This window comes from Podarcis filfolensis, assembly GCF_964270895.1.
Source record: "Podarcis filfolensis genome assembly, chromosome: 11".
In the NCBI taxonomy this organism is placed as follows: domain Eukaryota; kingdom Metazoa; phylum Chordata; class Lepidosauria; order Squamata; family Lacertidae; genus Podarcis; species Podarcis filfolensis.
Window position 1 is genome coordinate 21,727,064 of NC_139613.1, and position 22,724 is coordinate 21,749,787.

At 41.1% G+C, this 22,724-nt stretch overlaps 1 protein-coding gene across 2 annotated transcripts in view; it reads left to right on the forward strand.

Annotated features, from left to right (window-relative positions):
* Positions 1–22,724, forward strand: part of NDUFS4 (NADH:ubiquinone oxidoreductase subunit S4) — a 46,054-nt gene that overhangs the window by 14,188 nt on the left and 9,142 nt on the right. The gene's annotated exons all lie outside the window — the stretch shown is intronic.

The window sequence follows — 22,724 nt, forward strand, 5'->3', positions numbered from 1 at the left end:
TATCCATCCATCCATCCATCCATAGAGAGAGAGACATGGTTCATAATACTTGTTAATCATGAGTTTTTCTGGCAAAGGGGCTGCCCTTATGTCCTCACCTTTTATTGCTGAAATGGAATACTATGGAATAATTTGACTGCATCATGTTTCAGTGGAGTTGACCTTTAAATGTGTTTCTTAAATTTGAATGCCCTTATGGTGACATTGATAAAGTCTGCAAAAGAAATAGACAAAATATTGTAGTGATTCCTAGACTGGGGGACAGAATGTGGACATTTGCAAAGGATAATTTATGTGGGTGATATGTACTCAGCTTAAATGAGACACAAAGAAGTCCTCAATATAGCAGAAAAAATACTTTCAAAAAGATTCCTTGCTTAGCCTTGCCACAGATGTTTTTCCTACATCTAAACAGTCAGATCTAAAGCATGGGTCCTTCTGTAGCATCCTGAGTTTGTGGCCTAACAGCAACACCAGGTGAACCATCCATGGGTTGAATTCCAAAGGTCTGGAGTTTATCCTGAGGAGCTGATATCTATAGCTTGCCAGCTGATCTTGGCTGACATTATAAAATCCAGGGTGAGAGGTGGCCCCTCTAGGCTTTGTCTATGTTGGGAAATTGCCCTGTTGCTGACGTGAGATGTCAGCAGTGGTCTCCCTTAGTGAAACTTAAAATGATTTAACTTCTACCATATGAAACAAAATTGGTTCCAGTACTATTATAGAAATCCTGTTTCTCCTTTTATAAAGTTGTGTGTGTCACATATAGTTCTCTTAAACTTCAGTAATCTCTGCGGTGTTTCTGCATGAGCCCTCGTGCCTGTTAGTCCACTCACATTCTGATTTGTTGAGTTGTAAGTATTGCTCTTCCAGATCACTTTGCAGCTCAAAAACAGGAAAATATAAAAGTAGCTGTCCTAATTTGTCTGTATGCTATAGCAAGAAATGCTTAATCCAGTACGTAAGTACCACAGTACTATTGTTAATTAAATAATAATAATAATACTAGTGGCAAGTTGTTGCTGGCAAGGTTGGCATAATAATAATAAATACTGCAACTCTGATTGTAGGATTCCTGGTCAAAATGAGTCAACTTCCTAAAGATTTCCAGGTTGGTATAAGATGCCATTTGTCCCCATTCCAGTTGGGCTTTGTATATTGGAAAGAATAGGAGAAACGTATCCTAAACCGGCAGACTTCATTCAGGACAAAGGAGTAGCAGGAATCTTCCTACCCTCCCTCCTCTCCCATAGAGTTGAAGGGACCAATGTTAGTCATAATGAACTGTAGAGATGTAAATGGGGTAGAATTTAAAGGAGCTTTAGAGATATCTTGTACTTTTAATGTCCTCAGTGTGGTTCGGAGCCATACTTCTCACATTGAGAGTCTGGCTGCTCCTAAGAGAGGTACCCTGGGGGTAATGTAAAGTAGACTCATCCCTGGCCCAAAAGACACGGAGTAGAAAGTATTGTTTCATTCTCTCCCAGTAAGGGGTCATGTGCCCACCCACTTCTTCAAGTGGTAGTAGTGAGGGACCAGCAATGCAACCCTTTATTTTCCATGGTCTGTTTTGTTTCTGCAGGGAACCTGAAAGCATCTCTGTGATCCCTGTCTGCTCCTTTGATCTGCTTGACCTCAGACTGGAGATAACTGAATGCTGCCAGCTGAGCTGTTTGTCTTTACTTTGTGCTGGTTACGCTTGGAGGCCCAAATAATTCTTTTGAGTTAGGGGTGGCTCTCTGTGACACAGTTTTAAGACCTCTTGTAGATAATGCTATGGATACTTCAGTATCTGTTCTGGAGCTTAGTGATACTGAAAATTGTGGTCATTGTAAGGTTGACTTGTGGATTTCTTGTCCAGTTCTTGAACTGATAACACAATAGTCCCAGTGCAATCTTTCGTGTGTCTACTCAGAAGAAAGTCTCATTTAGTTCCATAGAACATACCCCAAGCAAGTGTGTATTTCTGCACGTAAGTGAATTAGAAGAGTAAGTATTCACTGTGGGTATCTGTAGCCAGGCTTTTACCACATGCCCATCAACTTAGGGGGCATGCTACAACCCCCAGATTGCTAGCCATGATATCAGTATTGTTTTTCAAGAACTCTGTACGATTATGAGTTAGTAGAACACCACCCAGTAACAGAAGAACTCAGTAAAATTAGAAAATACAGGTTGGTGTTTTGAGGGAGCTGGAGGTCTGCTTAGCTGAAGATTTGAAGCATTCAAAAGGAACAGAGTTTGAATTATACATTTCATTTCTAAATTTCTTTTAACATTGACTTCCTAGCTGTCACTTCAGAATTGCTGGTAATATAAGGCATTGTACAATATTTTGCAATCAGTTAGAACATTTGTTACTGCCAATACCTCAAGCAGTATGTTTAACAGTCTGATGTACTAATGGCCTAAAATTGATTCTTACATTTAACTTGGTACTTCGGTCTTTCAAGAGTGTATTTCATTCCTATTCTAGGATTTACTGTGGTTAGGGAACATCATTGGGTCTTAAAAATGAATGCAAATGAAAACTGGCATAGATAAAGATGGTCCATCTTGGATTGGGCAAGTAGGCTAATGGTCTGATCTGGTATGTTCGTTAGTAATGAACAGATTAATGAATTGCAGTTAGGAATTAAATATAATAAGAGCTACCTGAAAATGGAGAATACAGCAGCAAAGGAGAACATTTCCACAGAGTTCCTAAAAATTTCTTTTAAGACTGGTAAGAGAGATGAATGTTTATTTGACAGACAGAATAGCACACTGTGGTTCTTAAGCTGAAACAGGACTTGTAGTGCTAGACAGATTTACATATTCCCTGGTATGTTAGGAATGCCGCAAGATTTATCTTATTTTAGTAAATGCATGTCTTACCTTTCCACCTGGGGACACCCTTGGCAACTAACAATATAAAATACCAAAAAATTACACTCAAGTAAAACTTTTTAAAAACATTTACAAATGAATAGTTGAATAGCAGATAAGTACCAAAACACACCAGCCAGTTAAGTTTTTTAAAAAAATTCTGCCAAAAGAGGCAGGAGAGGGCAAAACATGGATCTCCCTTGGTAGAGGGTTCCACAACTTGGTGCAGCTCCAGAGCAGTCTCTTTAAGACTTACCCCACAAATGTGCCTCTAATAAAGAAACCTCCCCTACTAATCCATCAAGTGTCCTGACCACAAATGATTTAAGCCTTTAAATGTAATAGTTAGCACTTTGATTTGAGTTTAGAAACGAATCAGTAACCATCTGGAACCACAAAGGATGGCCATCTTATGTTAGGTTTCCCTCTAAATGGCACTGATAGCTTAGATTAAGTTTCGACATAGGGAATGTGTTGTGATTATGCAACTCTCCCTGGGGATCTTATTGAGTGATAGCATAGAAATATCCATAATGATTTTTTGATATATATATATTTTTGCAAATAAGCTCCCAAAATAACCCTCCTGTGTGTATGTCCCTGAGAAAGAGAGATTGGGTCTGCCAAACTACTCACCAGGAAGAATAGTTAACCTGGGCAAGTAGCTGGTGAGAAACTACAGGTCTGAGTTGTTGGGACAAGTATTGGCTTACTCTTTAAAAATACTATCCAACGACATCTTTTCGTTCATGAAAGGACTTCCACTTCAATGGAACTTCTCCTTCCACAGCACCCCCCATCCCCTGATCTGTTTGGGGTTTTAGATTGCGGGGGTGGAAAAGGAGGGGGAGATTGCAGGCAGAAGTCCTTGGGCGAGCAGAATGACTTCGTTGGACATGACTCTTTGCTAGGAATGTCTTGGATAAATCAAAGGTCTTGGTTTTATAATGAGCTGCCATTATGAGTTTGGAATAAATTAAAAAGAACCGAGCTGAAAGGCATCCCTTGTAATCTTTTATAGACATAACATGTCCTATAACATACTTTGGATGAAATGTGGCTTAACTCTTGCTTGTCCTCCGTCGTGAGATATATGAAAAGGACTGGGTTCGTGATTCATATTCATCAGATGAAGTAGGCTGGAGGAAAAATCCATGTTTAAAAGGCAGGGCCTAAACATATTTCAGGCTGCTGTATTTGCATTTTTGTTATTGGAGATACCTTCCCTAATCTAAACATAACCTTGTCTTTGCTGGCTCATGAAAACCTAAATCCTAAACAAGTATCAGTAGGCTTCTGGCACAAGCAAGCGATTTTGCCGCAATTACTGAAGTATCCTCTCAAATGAATTGTTCAGTGCTTCCTAACTAGGCTGAAAACTCCATTTGTGGGAACAATGTGCCAGCATTGTACAAGCGTCCTAGAGGCAGCCAATTCTTCTGTACAGAGATTCCCCAGAGTGCCTTCCCCACAGGACAGGCTCAGGCCTTATCTGCAGCTTACAGTGGTACCTCTGGTTAAGTACTTAACTCGTTCCGGAGGTCTGTTCTTAACCTGAAACTGTTCTTAACCTGAAGCACCACTTTAGCTAATGGGGCCCCCAGCTGCCGTTGTGCCGCCAGAGCATGATTTCTGTTCTCATCCTGAAGCAAAGTTCTTAACCTGAGGTACTACTTCTGGGTTAGCAGAGTCTGTAACCTGAAGCGTATGTAACCCGAGGTACCACTGTATTCTGTGCTCCAAGACTTGTGGTTTGCCCCATTTAGCTGCTGAAGACTAGTTTCACTCTCTCGTCTCCATCCAAATATATTCTTACAGCTAGTTCCAGTTCAAAGCATAGTTGAAGGACAGCTGTATCTTGGACGCAGGCATTGGAAGGATTATAACTGCCATGTGACCAAAGCTTTCTGTTTAAACTGAAGGCTAATGTCATTGACAGGAGGAAACTTTTCTTCTTTGACCTTAACAATATAGGAACTGGTTTGTTTGTTTTTCATACACTCACAAAAATTTGTTGAAGAGAAATCTGGAAAAATTGCAGTGTTGCTTAAGATAGCTGTCAAATATCCTGAATTCTTGGCACCATTCTTACTGATAGGATAGCATTCTTCCTTTCCTGACCAGTTGACAGAATCATTATATGACGACTTGTATTTACTCTGGCAAATTTTATTTCAAGTGTCTTATGACCACATGAGGCCCAGTTATCTGAGCAGCACTCCGACTCTGAAGCTCAGTGCTTTTGAGTATTCCCCACTAGAATTTAATTGTTCCTCGGCATCTACCAATCAGTCCTAACTTTTTGCTAGAATCAACTCCCTTAATAGGTTGCAGTGCCACATTGTCAACATACAACCATAGAAGCTGCCTTATACATTGAGTCAGTCCACTGATCTATCTAGCTCAGTATTGTCTCTATCAGTGGGACCCACCTTTAATCCAAACATCCATTTCGGGAACACTTTTCTAGTTTTAAAATCATGTATTTGTGTTGCAGTTGTACTGCTGTTACAACCCACTTTAGATAAGGCTTCAGCCTGGTAGTGGGCCCTTATCCACCAGTTCTGGACCAATGATCTACATTGACTGACGGCAACTTTCCATGGTTTCAGATAGGATCTTTCCCAGCAAATACAAGGGATTTAATCTGGTATTTTCTACATGTACAACATGTGTTGTGCAACCAAGATATAATTCCTAGGGAGCTATGGTTAGCAGAGCCCACCCCCCACAAATCCTCATCCATTCTTCATGTATTTTTCAACCTGCCCCAATGAAATTGCAGTTTTTATTATAGGGAGGTGTTTTCTAGGGGAAATATGGAGGCTTTCTTACTTTATTTGCTGGTTGCTTGATATGCTGTGTCCTGTTAGTACACTGTTCCTTGGACTAAAGGACATATCCATTCTTTTTGTTTACAACAACATTAATGTTTTCTATTTCAAACATTTGATTTCTCCTCCCACCCATCTTTTCCAAGGGTAATTAAGGAACCTCAGAAGCAAATCCAAGACATGCCTAAATAACTTGGCATGGGGCTCCAATGCCATACTTCTTAGGACACTGCAGTCCTTACTACTTGAAATTCTTATAAGAGCTGCAAAACTATGCTTAATTAATTATGTAGTTCTTGATTTTAAACATGTTCATGCACATTAATTTGGAGAAGAAAAGTAACTATTACATGAAACTTTTCCTTGTAATCTGTGTAGAAATTAAAGTGCATTTTTACATTTTTAAAGTTTCTAGAAAGTTTCATTTATGTGAAAGGTGGAGTTCTACAGTAAAGGGCAGTCTTGTCACACTTATTTCAGCTGTCTAAAGCTTAAGCTATAAGCACAGAGTGCACAGAATATGTTAAAATCCCAGTTTAGTCCTTTTTTGTGTGTCTGGTGTTGCCTCAAATGCTGGCTGCACTTTCTCTGCTTATCATTACTGGTTTAATTTGATGAATTTCAAGTAGCCCTGATGTTTAGGCACATCAGATTTGTAGCTGCAATTGCATTGCTGGAAAAGTTAGTATATCCGGGGTCTGCAGACTGTTTTGGGGTGGCTTTAAACTACATCTCCCTAGAGGTGGGTGAGGTTTTCTCTTTTGAAGTTCTTTGAACACAATTTGTTGATTGAATTAGTTTTTTAAAAGGGGGGGATAGAGACTTGCATCCTTGAAAAGTGAAAGAAGAGAAAGTTGTTAAGACAAAAGTAGCTATTTATCTGTATGTTCATTTCTAGGGGAAGCTGATATCACTGGTTAGTATTTGGCACTGTAACTGTAAACTGGTTCAGTTTTAGATATAGAGAAACTTTTAGCAGTATTTACTAGACAAAATAACTCCAAACTGGCTTTAAAAGCAGAGATAACTAGAGCATCATCTGTTTGAATTGTACCCTATTGCCACAGAACCCATGTTAGTTGTGGAGTCTTGTTTTGTGTATATGGTGGCATTGTTATGAAAAGAAATTCCAGATTAATTAGATGGGAGACAAGCTTCAGACTTAAAGTCAATGGAAATGTACAATTAATTTATGGTCTGTTTTGACTGTTCACATTTAACGTTTAGCGCAATTTATTTAACTTTATTTTAGTCCTTCTTTTCCAGAATGCTTAACTTTCAGTTTCTTTTGCATTCTTCCATCACTAATTGTGCTCATGATTATCACTTTGAAGTCTGCCATGTTGAAAGTGATAATCAAAGCCACAATTAGTGGTGGCAGATTCAACTCCGCAAGTAGTGTATGTGAAGCAAGGGAGTAGAAAATAGAAGCCATTTGTAAATGGGCAGACCTCTGCAAACACTGAGGTGCCTTGTCTTCTATTCCGGAGAGCTTACTAATTGATTATCGGCTGTCATGTAGCAACCTTGGTGGTGAAGGTACATTTTAAAATAGCATTTGATTGATAGAAAGTGCAGTAATATGCCACATGATTTTTCTGTTCAAGAACCCTTGAAATGGGCCTTGGGGGCTAATACAGGCAAACCATTACCCTTAAACTTTTTGAGACGGTGTGCATTTCTGTAATAGAACCATATAGCTTGCAGTCCCCCCACCCCACCCCAAATGAATGCTCCAACGCAGCCCTTTAAAAATAAATGAATAGGGTTTTGAGAACAGAGGTCACGGTAACATAGTACATGCATATTTATATTTAGAGAAGTATATTCAATTTTTAAAAGATTGATAATTCATTGCAATTCATTGCCTGCCAATTAATTCCCTCTTTAATTGGAATACTGTATCTCAGTTCAGCCCCCAGTGCTTGCTGCCACTTGCTTTTCTAAGTAATTACTGTTTGATTAAGCATGTGGTAGTGTTAGCAAGCTCAGCTGGCTGGCTAGTGATACAGAGCTTTCTGTAAAATGTCTGCAGGCAACAAGTTCTCCGCCAGTCGACAGACTGTAGCAGTGGCAGATCTAGCAACGAAATCAATATATTTATCCTTGTTTGTAAAAGGGTTTTATAGTCTTCCAAAAGAGAGACTTTACATGAGAGATGCTCATTTTCCATGATGGCATTGGATCATCATTTGCTAGCTTTTCAAGTATTTTTGTGGGTCAGCAGCAGCTCGTTTTGAATTACTAACCTGACAAAATACTTTTTTGTGATGGTAGCTGCATTTAGTTTTCAGATTAAGGGACTGGTGGGTCTGGCTTTCATTTCTTCAGTTTCTTTTCACTTTGGTACATGGCCGTGCTATCTCTGCTAGGTTGCAGGAGCGTCTGAGATTGGGGGTTATACAATTTTTCTAACATCTCAAGTGTCTGTTTTGTCTGCTCAGAGGGCATTCTTGTGCAGAGATTTCAACGCTTTAGTCTGGAGCACTGGGTCAAAGGATATGTCTCTTTGGAAGGCAGATGGGAGACCTTTTTATTCATGAAGTAGCATTTCACTTTACATCAAAGAATAGTAGGTTTTCAGACCTCATTATGATGGAAGTTCAGTGCAGCCCTTTAAGAAGACTTGCAACATATTCAATCTGTTTTAGATGCTTTGGGAGACACTTGTCATAGTAACTTTGCGAGGTTTCAAATTTGCTATCCATAACCACTCCAATCCAGCATTAGTTTAATGCTCACTGAAGATTTCTGTGCATTCATTCCCTGTGGTATCAGGAACCACACATGTAATTTCCAGAACTTAATTTCTGAAATCAGAACCATATGAACAGTGCAAAATAGCTTTCTTGGGGTGGTTGGGCAGGAGAAGGCATACTACAAGACTGAATCCAGCCCCTTCCCCTGTTCTGAGGAGGTGACAATTCTCGTACCTTCCATACAAATGGCTGAGATTGTCATTGTCAATAATAAATGTCCCTTTAGCACTCCTTTTAAAGAAAAGCCTTTTGTTTTACAATTAATTCCAGAAATAACACAGAATTCTAATTGTTGGGGTCTCTTAATAAGAGCAATTCCATAACAACTCCCTGAGGTGGCAGAATTCCCTATCCTTGTTGAACACCCCTCCAATATCTTATTGAATTTTTCTATTAAAGATTCTTCAGCTTCCCTGCAGAAGTTTTTCATTAATTAGCTACCTACAGTTAGAGCTTCCTCTGAACTAATCTAGTGTCTCATTGCAACCAGCTACAAACTACATGTGCTCATTGAGCCTTCCCTCTAATATTATATATTTCATTTTTATTATTTTTAAAATTATGAATTTCACATATTTGGATTCAAATAAACTGGATCCTGTCTGGTTTATTTGAATCCACCTTAAAATATTAGTTTAAGCATACAACCAGAAAGATAACAAAGTGCTGCAGCTTCTTATGGAAGGCCGGGGGCAATGGCTTCCTGTGATATTTCAGGTCAGCTTTTCCCAACCTCAGTTACCGTTGGACTACAATTCCCAACATTCCATTCTGGCTGAGGCTGATGAGAGTTGTAGTCCAAGATTGGGAAAGGCTGCTTTAGGTCATATGTGATCATGCTTCAGCTGGTCTATAGTATTACCTCTTTAATGTGCCCCCACAGGTCTGTAATATGTCAGGGGTGTTGCATAGGAAGCATATAAGCCCTCTTGCCTTTCTGTGGGGCTGTTTCGCCTACAAAGCAGTTGATACGGCCAGGCTGAGTTCAGCATTAGGAGGAGTGTCTGGAGGGGCAATGCAACCAGACACATTCCTTTCCCCCCTGCTACTAGAGAACTGTGTGGCAGGGAGAAGGATGTTGGGGTCTGCCAGTGCAAGGGGAAAATCTGTGTGGGTTTTGTTCAATACATTTTTTAATTCAGATTTGCTTCCCTAAGAGAGTTGAAATCTTGCCACAATTTGGAAAAGACCTCCTTAATTTGGATTGGCTTTTGCTGAATTTGGAAAGTTATTTATTGTTTATTTTTGTTACTATATTAAACAATAGAGAGAGAAAACCTCTAAGTTGCTTGCATAAACACAACAAAAGACGACTTCTACAACAAAGAGGTTCCTGTTTCTGTTTTGTAATCGGGGCAAGGGAAAATTTAAAATAAATGTTAACAAATGTACTGGGTATTTACAGTTGCTGAGAGGAGAAACTGGGGGGGGGGGGGCGGGCACCAGAGTACTTCTGGTATATAATAAATGTGAGTTAGGAAAACAGGCTTCTAGTAGTAGTGTTTAATGGGGACTTGAAAGTTCTAGGCATTAATTAACAAAACAAAGTGAAAGTTTAAACTGTTAATAGCTGTGACATCCCTAAAGGATAGCAGTGCAGAATGCTAACACTAACAGTTCTCTATTGTGTACTATTTTAACAGGGTAACTGTGTCGGTTCTTCCTAGCTCCCCTACCTGCTGTCTTTGGAAATAATCTTCATTACTTGGTGCTTGTTTTTCCGCCTTTCATTAACAATGCCTATCACAGCATGAAAGTGGAACATCTCTCATTACTCAAAACGGGGAATAGTGGGGGGGAAATGTATTGACTGGCAGAGGTTTGGGGGCACAGCATCTAATACTTCTACTTCCTAAAATAAGATTTCATATTAACGCTGCAAGTTAACATAAGAGGACCTTCTAAGCCACTGCAGAGGCTTCTCTAGAGTAGCCTTCAGTAACCTCCATGTGTTTTAGGCTAGCTGGAGTTGATAGGAGTTGTAGTCCAGAATGTCTGAAAGGCCCCAGGTTAGTGCAGGCTGTTCTAGACCCAAAATCTTTGCCCACACTGTTTACTCTGTGGCAAACGCGTAGTTGTGTTCAGCTCAGCCTTGTGTTCATTTATTGATAATGCTTGAAATTGGCATGTTGGACCCCTTTCCTATTTCCTAAACTGCCCTAGCCTCTTGCGTGTGAACATTTAAAGCTCTATGTGTGCCTTTGTGGCCTGTCTTCCCACACAGTTACACATTAGTGGGAGAACCTGCCTTTAATTCTGTGGTTAAGTCTGTGTCCAGGGCAGCTGTCTACCAGCTCCATCTGGTGTGTCGATGGAGACCCTACCTGCTTGCACACTGTCTTACCAGAGTGGTACATGCTCTGGATATCTCCCACTTGGATTACTGTAATGCGCTCTACGTGGGGCTACCTTTGAAGCTGATTTGGAAACTACCAGATAACTACTCTGTGGCTACCAGAGTGGCGACTGGAAGCAGCCACCAGAACCATATAACACTGGTCCTAAAATATCTATATTGGCTCACAGTATGATTCCGAGCACAGTTCAAAGTGTTGGTGTCGACCTTTAAAGCCATAAATGGTCTCGGCCCTATATCCCTGAATGAGCATCTCCACCAACTACACTACTTTCCAAAGACATTTGAAGGAGGTCCTATACTGGGAATTTTTTAATGTTTGATGTTTCATTATGTTCTTATATTCTATTAGAAGCTCCCCAGAGTGGCCGGGGCAACCCAGTCAGGTGGGCAAGTGGGGTGGTGTAGTAGTAGTAGTAGTAGTACTTTTTCAAAAAAAAATCTCAATAGCTTTTATTGAGTTGGGGAGACACTGGTTTTGAGACCAAAGCTTTCATAGAAAGATGTCTATGTCTAAGAAATAAGTTCAGTAAAATCCATAACTCTTCCCACCCCCACCCCCCTTTATACAACCCTTTCTCTCTTCAGGCATGCTTAACCTCTGCAATGATCGCAGGTTCATCAATCACTTTAGCCATGTTTAGGTATAATCCTGCATGATCAGAATACTAAATTGTGGGGAGAGCCTCCATGAGCACAGCAGACTCTGCAACCCCAGCGCATGGAGGGCAATGGGAATTTGACAAAGTGGATGAAGCTAGCTAGCGTGTCCGTTCTCTCCCCATTTCACCATTCTAATTATATAAAGAGGACAACACCTCAATAGTTGCTCCATGCATCTCAGGATGACAAGATAAGTTATGAGGATGATAGAGAATATTATTGCAGGGGGTTGGACTAGATGACCCCCAGACCCCCTTCCTATTCTACAGTTCTATGATTCATTGTCAGCTTTGTGGAGGCCATTGCTAGCTGTGTTTTTGGTCAACAGTGTAAATGGTTTGCTATACAATGGAGTCAAATGAAATCCTGTGCAACTCCCCTTAGCTGTTCTATAGTCATAGTTTCTTCTTTTTAACCATTATTTCCTGATTTTTAAAGCAGAAAATAATGCTCATTGTGGCACAGAATGGCAGCAGCAAGGTAGCAGTGGCAAACTGCCAGAATCTGCAACTGAGCATATTTGGTGGGAAATTGCTCATGGTTGGCCTTTCTCAGGTTTGTGTAGCATGGTGCTTCTTTTGGGGAAGATGAAAATTCAGAAATCTATCTTTCTGCCTGCATGTCTAATCTGACAGTTCCTTTTGTGTTGAACTTCGCTGCTGGTTTTCTTGTGTTTTGTCTGAAAAACTGTCAAGCAAGAAATGCATATACTTAAAGCCTGTGTGTGTGTGTGTGTGTGTTTGGAGTGGATGAAAAATTTGGGTGTCTGCCTGCAAAGCAAGCAATTTTATTCCTTTCTTTCTGTGGTAGGGGTATAACTCCCAATTTCCAAACACCTCATTCTCTTGATGAAATTGTATGGAAGGGTTTAATGTGCACAGGTAGTTAGAAATATTTTTGGCAGGATCTTAGTGTACCTGTGGATAAATACAGCAGTGGTGATTTTTTTATTTTTAAAGAAATCTCTTAAGCACCAAATATTTCAGGGGTTACCAGGGCTTAGACCTTTTCTCTGTTTTTGTTATAGTTGCAGGGAAGGGAGAAGACAAGAGGGACACAAAAGCAAACATTACTGTTTCACTATATGAAACGGGCAAAAAAGAAGTACGGTAGTCTTGGTTTGATAGTCCCTCTCCCTCAAAATTTTTTTAATGCTACTAATGTCTATGTTGGTGTCATGCTGTGGGTGGTGCTGGGTTGTTAAGCTTATAGATTATTCTTATGGCTGATAGTATGGCTAAAACCAAAGAGCCTACAGACACATCTCTTCAATCTCCAATCATGTGACATCTCTTGGATACCTGAAATTGACCATTAAAGAGCAAAGAGCTGTTTTTCCTGGGAGAAAGCAGTGGGGCCAGAGGAAGTGTGGATAAGCCCTAGTGTGTTATGCTTTTTTAATGCATTATTGAAACGTCATAGGTATTCGCAAAAAGGGGGAAGGAAGTAATTTGCAAATCGTCCCTGAAAATGGGGGGCTGATCCCCTCTGTCAGAAATTCTCTTTTTGCTTTCTTTGGTTCCTCCTGCTGTTTTTTCTTTAGGGAAAATTCAGCGACAACTCTTGTTGGGTTGTCATCAAGATGGGATCTCAGGTCTCTAATATTTTGCCCCACTAGTTAACACAGGATGGGCAAAGGAGAAGTAAGTTGATAGCAAATCTTCAGCCATATTTTGCATTCTCATTTGTGCACATTTGCATATATGGGTGAGACTTGGACTGGATTGTCGTGAATATGAAAACTATGAGTAGGAACTGTGGTAGAGCTCACTTGTGTGAATTGCTCTTTAATATTCACCCCTTCCTTGATGCTGTTCCTTCAGTACTTTTGTGTGGCAGGGAAGCCATTGCATTGCAAATGGTTCAGGTAGGATGCTATTTCTGCGCAGATCAGTGCCCAGTGATGCAAGAAAGCTTGGTGTTTCGTTCCCTCCTGGTCATCTCCAGGTGCCTGTGGGGAAATACAAGCATGAGCTGGGTTATACATAGATACAGTAACCAGGCCAGCAGCAATGTTAGTGATTGACAGAATTTTTTCCACCACAGTATTTATGGAAACCACTGCTAACAATATCTTTGTACAGCATGCTGACATTTCTCCCAAAGATTCCCTATTGGGAGATAGACAGAAGGGATCAAATGGAGAAAAACCACAGCTGCCTTCTATGTGGGAATCAACCCAGAATTACTGTATGAATGTCTATGTAGCAAAAAGACAAGCGTTTGGGTATAGTAAGTACTTTCTTGAAGGCTAATGCGCTTCCCCATTGCTTGTGCTGTTTGAATCTATTAGTTACATACCTGCTCATGTTTAGTGTTTATTCTGCAGACTTTCCTTCCTCAAACCTCATCCCAGAAGACAATAGGGAAAAGCATTGAGAAATGAAACTGTTTCACCCTCAAAAAGTCACACAAACAATTTTCAGGAGCAGTACATGGAGAAAGACACTGTAGTTGTCCACAGTTGTCCCAGTCGTATGTTTTTCAACTCCATGCTCTTGAACTTTGTTTTTAAACTTCCAGTGCTTGTCCTGGCATAGTCTGTTTTAACCAACTCCGTTGCAACATCTTAGTGGTCTATTTAAAATATGAGGCATGCTAGCAAATTTGTCTAAACTTATCTAAAGTAGCGATACCATCTCTTCAGTCCCTATCTTTATATATAAAAAAGTATAAACTGTGGAGGTTAAGTAGGTTGGGCAACCGGAAGTAATTACTAAGTCCAGTGTGGTTTAATAAAGGCAGAGGCTAATTATTCAGTTTTTTATTTAAGTGAAATGGTGCCAGAAAGGAGGCTCCTGCAGAGCAGCTGCACTCCTTCAGTGTTACCCTAATTTACCACAGACACAACTGTCACAAACAGAACTTTTAAACTTGATATAATGGAAGTTAGGGGGCTTTTGTCTGGAGTGCATGCAGAAGAACCCTTTTATACAAATCAACCGGCAGATGATGGACAATGATGAAAATTTGATTCTTTGAAGTCATAATGGTCATTGAAATGTGTGAAATTCTGGCATTGAAAAGAGGGCAACTAGCAAGGCTCTGAATCTTGGGTGGCTGCTGGAAGCTTGCTGGGAGGTTTTCTGCATTTTGACATCAACTTCCCATTGCTTGTTCCCGGCTTCCTTTTATTTAGAGAGGAGGAAAATGTTAAACAGTAGATATTTGCTCTCATGGGTTCTGTACAATCTCTTGTGGTGATATTTGTGTGCTCTGTCGTTATGCAGATGTGAAATTGTTATATGTTCCTGATTTCATGAAACAAAAACTGCTGATGCCCAAAGGTTGTGGGGTAGGAGGGTGGGTTTGCTATTGTTTCTTCTCTGTGGCCATATCATTGTCTAAAAGCTTACATTACTAATTTTCCCCATAACAAGGTGGCTGAAGTAATACAATTACTCTCAGAAATGAAGCAGAACACTAAAACTTCTTCCATGATTTTGGAGGGAGTGATCTAATTTAAAAGTAGCCCACTTCTTCTGCTTTGGGGAAAGGAGTGAAAATTAAAGGTTAGAACCCTAGAAATTGGTTTCCTGTTGTTGTTGTTTTACAGTTGTGTTATGAGGTATTTCGTTATTAAAATTCCTCTCTTTGTTCCCTGTTCTTAAAAGCGCCTCTCTTATATCACTCCACCTGAAAACCTGCTTCAAAATGGAAAGAATCATCTGCCATGCCAAAGAGGATTCTAGTTCATTATATATACAAAGCACCAGTTTTTTGTTTTCTATATTTTGAAGATACACACACCCCAACATAATATCAAAGAAATCCCACAGGTGCTCTCCTGTCAGCATTTGAAAATGAATGGACACAGAAAGCTTGGAATTGTTAAGCACAATACTGCTAAATATACAAAAAGGTATTTTTTAAAAAATAAATTTTAAAACCCAACTCTTTCCCAACATCTTTGTTTCAGAAAGTTGGTTCACAGGTAGTTTTCACTGAGAACTTGAACTCGGAACAAAGCGCTGGAGACACAGTAGAGAGTTGGACTTAGTTCTTTTCAAGTATTATATTGTTTTTAATGGCGTCTTGAAGCGGGAGCTTTAGCCCATTGAAATGTCGCTAAAAGGACAGGTTCTTCTGTCAGTAGCTGAAGCTGTGTGGATGAAATGATCACAATAGAGTGTTGTAATGCATTTTCAAAGTGTGAGAAATCAGTTTGTCTAGACTGAGAGTGCGCCTACAGGGAATAGGAATTTTAGAGCTTCTGTGCTCTTTAGGTGTCAAGTATGTGAGAGATGCCAAGCCTTTATTCCATATCTTTGGCAACAGCTCAGCAATGCTACAGTACCTTACATGTCTAGTGCAAGCAAAAACAGCAATTCTGTGTCAGGACAACTCAGGGCTTCACAATCCAGAAACTCATTGTCCTAAACAACTGTCTGTTCAATTGCCAGCTTTAAACTGGGGGAGGGAGGAGTGTGTATGTGGGGAGAGGGGAGGGGAGATATCAATAAACAATTGCTGTATTCCCAGAAGGCATGGAAACTTTGGCTGTAATGAATCAAAAGTACAACGAGCTAGCAGCATCATGCAGCTATTTTAAATTATTAAAGCAGGCCCTGTTTTTCTTCTTGCTCTGAAAAAGAGGCTTTCAGAAGGATAAATCCCTTGCCACCACTAAAGGGTTTTTTTTCCCTCTTTCGTTGCAGCCAGTCAAATACCATGGTATCTACGGCTTGACTTTTTCACGTTAGACTAGACCTTTTTCTTCATTAGAAGTAATTTTTAAGCATAACAAATCTTCCAAGGGCAGCATAGTCCTATTGTAAAGCTATACACTAGTTTTAAAATAACTACAGAAAAGGCCCTGCAGTGGATTGACTGGATGGGGGTGAGGCAAAGAGAGACTTGATGCTGTGCACCTAGGACATAGCGTAGCTTTCTTTAGTGTTTAACTTCCAGTAGTGAAGAAGCCCTCATCTCTGATGTGCTGCTTTTCAGTAGAAATATCCCCTTCTTGTGACCTACTTTCCCCATCCATTTCTGGGGAGAGGAGAGACTGGATTCTATCCTGCTCCACCGAGTCACGAAGAAGATTCCTCTGCAGAGTTCCCTTGGCTTCTTTTGCAAGTCCGGCTACTTCAGACAGCAGTTGGCCTCTATCTAGAGCACATCTTCCACGTACTCAGGACCAACAAGAGATGCTATTTGGGGTGGCAGGGGACGATTCGCTGTTGCTCAGAACTGGGGAAGGAGAAAAGTTATGATTACTATGTCTTATGAGAATATAAAGGACAGAAATGTGATTGCATTCGGTGGTGACCTAATTCTAATAGAAAACACTTCTGCTTGTGCAAGAATATCAATTCCGATGTACCCACTGCACTTTCCTTCTCCCGGCAGCCCTGCTGTTACGAGCTGGGTGACTCTCTGGAGTAGTATGTGGTATTTTGGTACAGAGGGCTGAAGAAGATAAGAATGGAGACTTGCCTTGAACAAGCAGTTTCTGCTAGCATGAAGCCACTGTTGGCTACAACCCACAGATTATAATCCAAAACGTCATATGTCCCAGGCCTGTACTTTCACTTTTGATGTGAGGAAAGCACTTGGGAAGAACACCTGGTATAGTGGTAGTCTAAAGACCAATGCATGTTTAGCAACCATGGAAAACAGGAGGCCTCCATGGCATGCTTTTCCCATAGAGATGGTGAGTCACATATAATTGTATCTTCTCACTTATAGCTGACAATGTAAAACAGAGATTTACCTGTTCAAGTATCTTTAAAAAATGACACACTTTGTGGGAGGATTCCCCTACCTGCACGTGTTTGCAAAAAAAGAAGCCATGATTTGTGTACTGCAGAAGCTAACACAGAAAATTCCTTAAAAACCTGCTATTTTTTGCAAATTTGAGAGTGTGTAAGCTTATGATACTATCCTGCTTTTTGGTGTCTCCACATGCAAATGAGGTGGGCACAGGAACAAGCCTAGGGAAACTCTTGAGATACATCAAACTAAATCATTTAGTTTTGTGGAACTGGGGAGAAAAGCGTACAATGTTGCAGGAGGGGGGGAAGATCGGGGGAGCCAAAAAATCGGGAGAAACTGAGCTGCATGGACCCTTGGAGGATTCTGGGGATGAGCAGACAGCAGTTGAAGCCTCTGTGCAAGCGCAAAGAAGGGAGAGGTAACACTGGAGTCGGGACAAAAGTGAGCAATTGGCTTGGCCTCAAAATACATTTGGAGGTGGGACTGGCTGAATAGAATGCAAGCAGTGAAGCAAGTTTATTCTGCTTAGCACTGGTACACTGTGGGGAGGGGGCGGTAGAAAAGAGAGTATGAGTGGAATGTGAGCTGTGAAGCGAGCATTCCATCCAGACAACTCCAGGAGCTGTGTTCCATGTGAGCCAGGCTCTCATCCCTAATATTACTTAATTTTTCTTCTTAAAAAAAGATACAAGACATCAGGACTATGCATTTTCACACTTCTGGAACAGTCGTGGTCCTGAAGTCCTTGCACGTGTTTTGGGTGGTATGGGGGGGGGAGGGAAATACGATAATGTGTGCGGGGGGGCAGCAAGCGGGCTGGGAATCATCTGTGAGTTTGAACAAATACAGTGGTACCGCGGGTTAAGTACTTAATTCGTTCCGGAGGTCCGTTTTTAACCTGAAACTGTTCTTAACCTGAGGTACCACTTTAGCTAATGGGGCCTCCCACTGTCGCTGTGCTGCCATGGCGCAGTTTCTGTTCTCATCCTGAAGCAAAGTTCTTAACCCGAGGTAATATTTCTGGGTTAGCGGAGTCTGTAACCTGAAGCGTATGTAACCTGAGGTACCACTGTATTAGCAAATAGGGAAGGTGGCAGCTGATTGGCAGGTAGAACATATTTTGCAAAGCTATAGCTGACCGCTCACAAAAGCAATAGATTTTGCAAAAAAGGGTTGGGGAGTTTCTGACACTGAGGAAATTTTTTTGAGTGATAGCCAGCTAAGTCATACACAAGAGTAGACTCATTGAAATCAATCCACTTAGTTTCGCTTGTTTCAATGCACTGAGCGTGATTTGGTTGGCTACCACCTCTTATATATAGTATGGAAAACTACAGAGCGATAAAAGCAGTGCTTCATGGAGAAGTGTGAGAGAGAGTAAATAAATGCAAACAAATAGGCAGCATCACTTTTTGGGATGCTGCATTTTTACATTGGAAATAAATTAAGGGGTGGTGGTTGTGGGGTGCTTTATGCTGCCTCTGCCAGTGCCCTCAGCAGCCATGTTTCCCGCCCCTGCTGCTGCTGCCATCTGTGTGTTCAGTGGTCATGGGGCTCTTCATGCACACTGGTCCTCCATACACAAGGGGCATCCTGGTCCATTCTAGAGATGGTACAGCCCCTTTTCACATGCGCCAAACATGGCTGCCAGGGCTCCCCCACATAGCCCCTGCAACTCTCTCTTTGATTCTTTAAATAATTCAATATTACTGGGGTAGAGAAATAGATGTGCAAAATATGGCTGCAGAGGATCGTCTCCCCCACCTGCTCTGCAGTTATGAGTAACACTGAACTGGTTAAAGAGTGCTCCCTTACTTGATGAGCACGTAGAACAGCTATGGGGAACCTTTGGCCCTCTAGATGCTGCTGAACTGCAACTTCCATCATCCTTGGCCATGCTTGCTCAGGCATTACAGCCCAGCAACATCTGGAGGGCCAAAGGTTCCCCACACCTGATGCAGAGGACACAAAAGCAAGCTTGCAGGTTGTAGTAGGGCACCCCTGGAGCCAGCAAACTCCCAACATGTGCTTGCAAGGGCAAGGGCCATGTTGTCTTCCCCAACAGCTGAGCTCCCAACATAGATGGTCAGTAGGAGAAATGGAAACTATGCTGAGGGTGTGAGGAAGGGAAGAGATTGTTTCCTTGATGTTGGCCCAGTGTGATGTAGTCAGCAACCACTCTTGATGGCTTTGTGCTGCTTGAAAGGGGAAAGAAAAGCCGAGAGACCAAAACCCAGGATCTCTCTCACTTAAGACCATGCATATACCCTGCGCACTGAGCTGTCGCACTTGGTGGAGGAGATTGGGATATTCTTTCTGGCTCTCGCTTTTCCATCCAAAATACTTGTTGCCTCCAGGCCACCCAAATAGTGTGCTTTTGCTCGTGCCTTCCTTGTCTTCCGTTGATCTTCTGCCTTTTTCCCAAAGAGCTGGGCAGCTCATGCTGAAGCCTACTGTAAGCTTTGTTGTAAAGAGCATTTTTTCTTATTTCATAAAATTTATGTGCCACTCGGTTGTTAAAAAAACCCCAAAACCCTCTTGTGTACAAACACACCACCCCATCTCTGTCTCTCTAACAAAAAGAGAGACTTGAATCGTATCATTTGAATATATGTGACACACCCTCAAACCAGTAAAAATGAGTTTTGCATTTTTATTCTTCCTTAATATCTTCTACTTCGTTTTTCATGTTTGTTTGGTTTTTTAAAAAATGCCTCACCTTTTGGAAGTTAATGAGAACTGGATTCTTTTTAGTCGGTGACCTATAAAGGATTCCCCCCGCCTTCTTTTTTTAATATGTCCTAATCCCAAGGATATGTTAATATGAAAGCGGATGTATTATTGCTAGTTGATTTCTATAAACAGACATGTTGGAACAATCAAGCCTCGCCTTATTTTTTTCTGCAGGTAAAACACGTTGTGTGAAGCCTGACAATTGGTTGCCCAACCAAACAACTTTTCAGATATTTCTTTTTTTAGCCATCAAATGCCAATCTGTCAGGAGAGAATGTAGTTTTGTGTGTTGCAACATTTTGTCTAATAATTGGTGTGTCTTCATATTATGACTAGACTGGTATTCAACATAAACACTACTTGCACTCAAAGAAAACATTTATGATTAAATTGTTAAAATATTTTGACAGTTTGCTTTAGGTAGTCTGAGCTCAGCTTTTGTGCGTTGTTGTAATTTCCTGTGGGGTTCCCGCCCCCCTCCTTGGTTCTAAATGCAAGACAAACATTTCACACTTGGCAGTTGTGACTGATCTCTCTGAGTTTATTTTATAAAGTGAAGCAAAAAAAGGGGAGGAAGGGGATAGAAGACGGGCCTCCTGTTTTCTTTCTTTCTAAGGATGGTCTGGTGAGAATATGAAGAGCTTTTAAACTCTGTGACAGAAGAGACTCTGAAGTTGGTAGCTGGAGGCTTATTTTAAAAATCCCAATGTGCTATTTAGACTTGTTTGCCTCCTCAAATTTAAGTCATGTCATCACTGGTTTGGATTAGTTCTGTCTGCCTGCAGTTGGACCTGTACCAGATCAGCCTTTTGTTCCTGGAGAAAGGCAGCGGAAGACAGTCCAAGCCTCTCCCATTGGCATTGTGCATGCAAGAATCTAAGTAGGCGGCAGTTTTGAGTTACTTCTGCTAGCTTAATGTGGTGGCTTCTGCAGGAAGTATTTGATGATCCACACTTTTTTTTGTCAACAGCTGTTAAAGGACTAGGATTGCTGTGCAAATTATAGAGAAGTGCTGGGAGGCTTTCCGTAAAGTTTACTTTCATAGCCTGACCTAGTCACAAGAGCTTGAGATGGATATAATACTACCGCACCAGTGTAAAGAGACAGTTCTCTGTCCGGCAGGATCTCGCACATAATTGAATAAAGGGCGGGGAGCAGGTAACACAAAGGGTTTGAGATGGATACCTTCCTGTTGGTTAGAGTTGGCCCGCTCCTTGCATCATACAGCCAAACCCTCTCTTTCCACAACATCATTCTAACAATCCAGCCTTCTCACTGCCTTTTCCCTCTCAAACCTTAACAGAATGCATACAATGACACTGTTGCCTACAGTAAGTTACTAGCAGCGTTCAAAATTCACCAGGCACATTTTACACCTGGCTAGTGGCCACTTGTGACCCATGCATGCCTGGGGATCCTTGGATCTTGACTGTTTGCACACACTGGCAACACATCCTGTAGAATTTTATCTGTGATATTTTATCTGCACAATCAGAACATGTTTCAGGAACCAAAAAGTTGTATTGAAAAATACATTTTTCAAGCTGTTTGGCTCAAAATGGCAACTAGACATACCGTTTTGGTGACTGCACCCTTGGTTTAGGAGCCATTCCGCACCTAGCTTTCTAACACTGGTTACACTGACTTTTCAGGTTCCCATTATGTGCCTTTTTAAAAACCTGAATAATAATAATAACAACAACTCAGCATTTATTTTTTTAAAAAACAAAATTTTACTAATAAAAAGTAACATGGGAGGCACCCTCTTTTCTGCAATGCTGCTTTGTAGCAACAACAAGACAGATTATATTTTAAACTGGGTTAATTTCTTCCCGCACTGTTTAGGATCCAAGAGGGTTATATGAACACTGCAGGCTGTTTGAATGTTTCTGCTGCTATTGCAAACCCCTTCACAGCCCCAAAAGACACTCCTGAAAGTTGGGGACCCTTTGAAATAGCCTCTGATGCTGCACGGCAAACTGCATTTGGAGGAGGAGAGAGAATCCTGGTATAGATCTGGAAATCTTTGAGTGCACTTGCAAGTCTTTAGATTTCAACCAGATTGTGTTACAGTTCATAACTGCTTTATCAAAGTATTCAGAAGCCTCAGTATGGCATCCAAAACTGTCTATGAAGTCAATGTTTTCAAGTAATCTTGCCCAAATACTTGCCTCAACCTAGTTTGGAATGTCTGACTTGTCAGGTTGAAACCATATCCTTCCACACCTGCCCATACACCACTTGCTACCAAGCAGCAATGACCGAGGTTGGTACAGCTAGTCCAAAACAAGATGCTCAGCACTGACAGCCACAGGAAAATAGGTTTACAGCAGCCCATTCAAATCCGTCTCTGCAACCCCCGATGTCTAAACGTCTCGTCCACTTCTATTGGGATTCAAACAAGACTCTACAGAGAGCAAAGAGAGTCTCAAAAGAGTGTTTTCCTGCAGGTTAGTTGAATTCAGAGGGAGGAATTCCACGTAGCACTCAGGAGATTGCTCAGTCAGTGCAAGCATTTCTCATTGCTTGATAGAACCGTCTCCCCTCTCCTCCTCCTCCCTGCCATGTCATGTGGGGAAGCAGAGGAAGGAAAGCCCAGTTACACTACCAAAATGCACAGATCTGCACTAGTGAGAGCAGTTGGTTAAATCCAACCCAGAAGTGATAAACCTCTTTCTTCTGGATTGGTCGTATCATTTCCCTGGATGGCAATTACATATTTTAAGAAAAGGAAAGTAACCTGTTTATTCTTACCCAGGTCATATTTGTTTATTCTTCTTTTTTCTTCCCCCC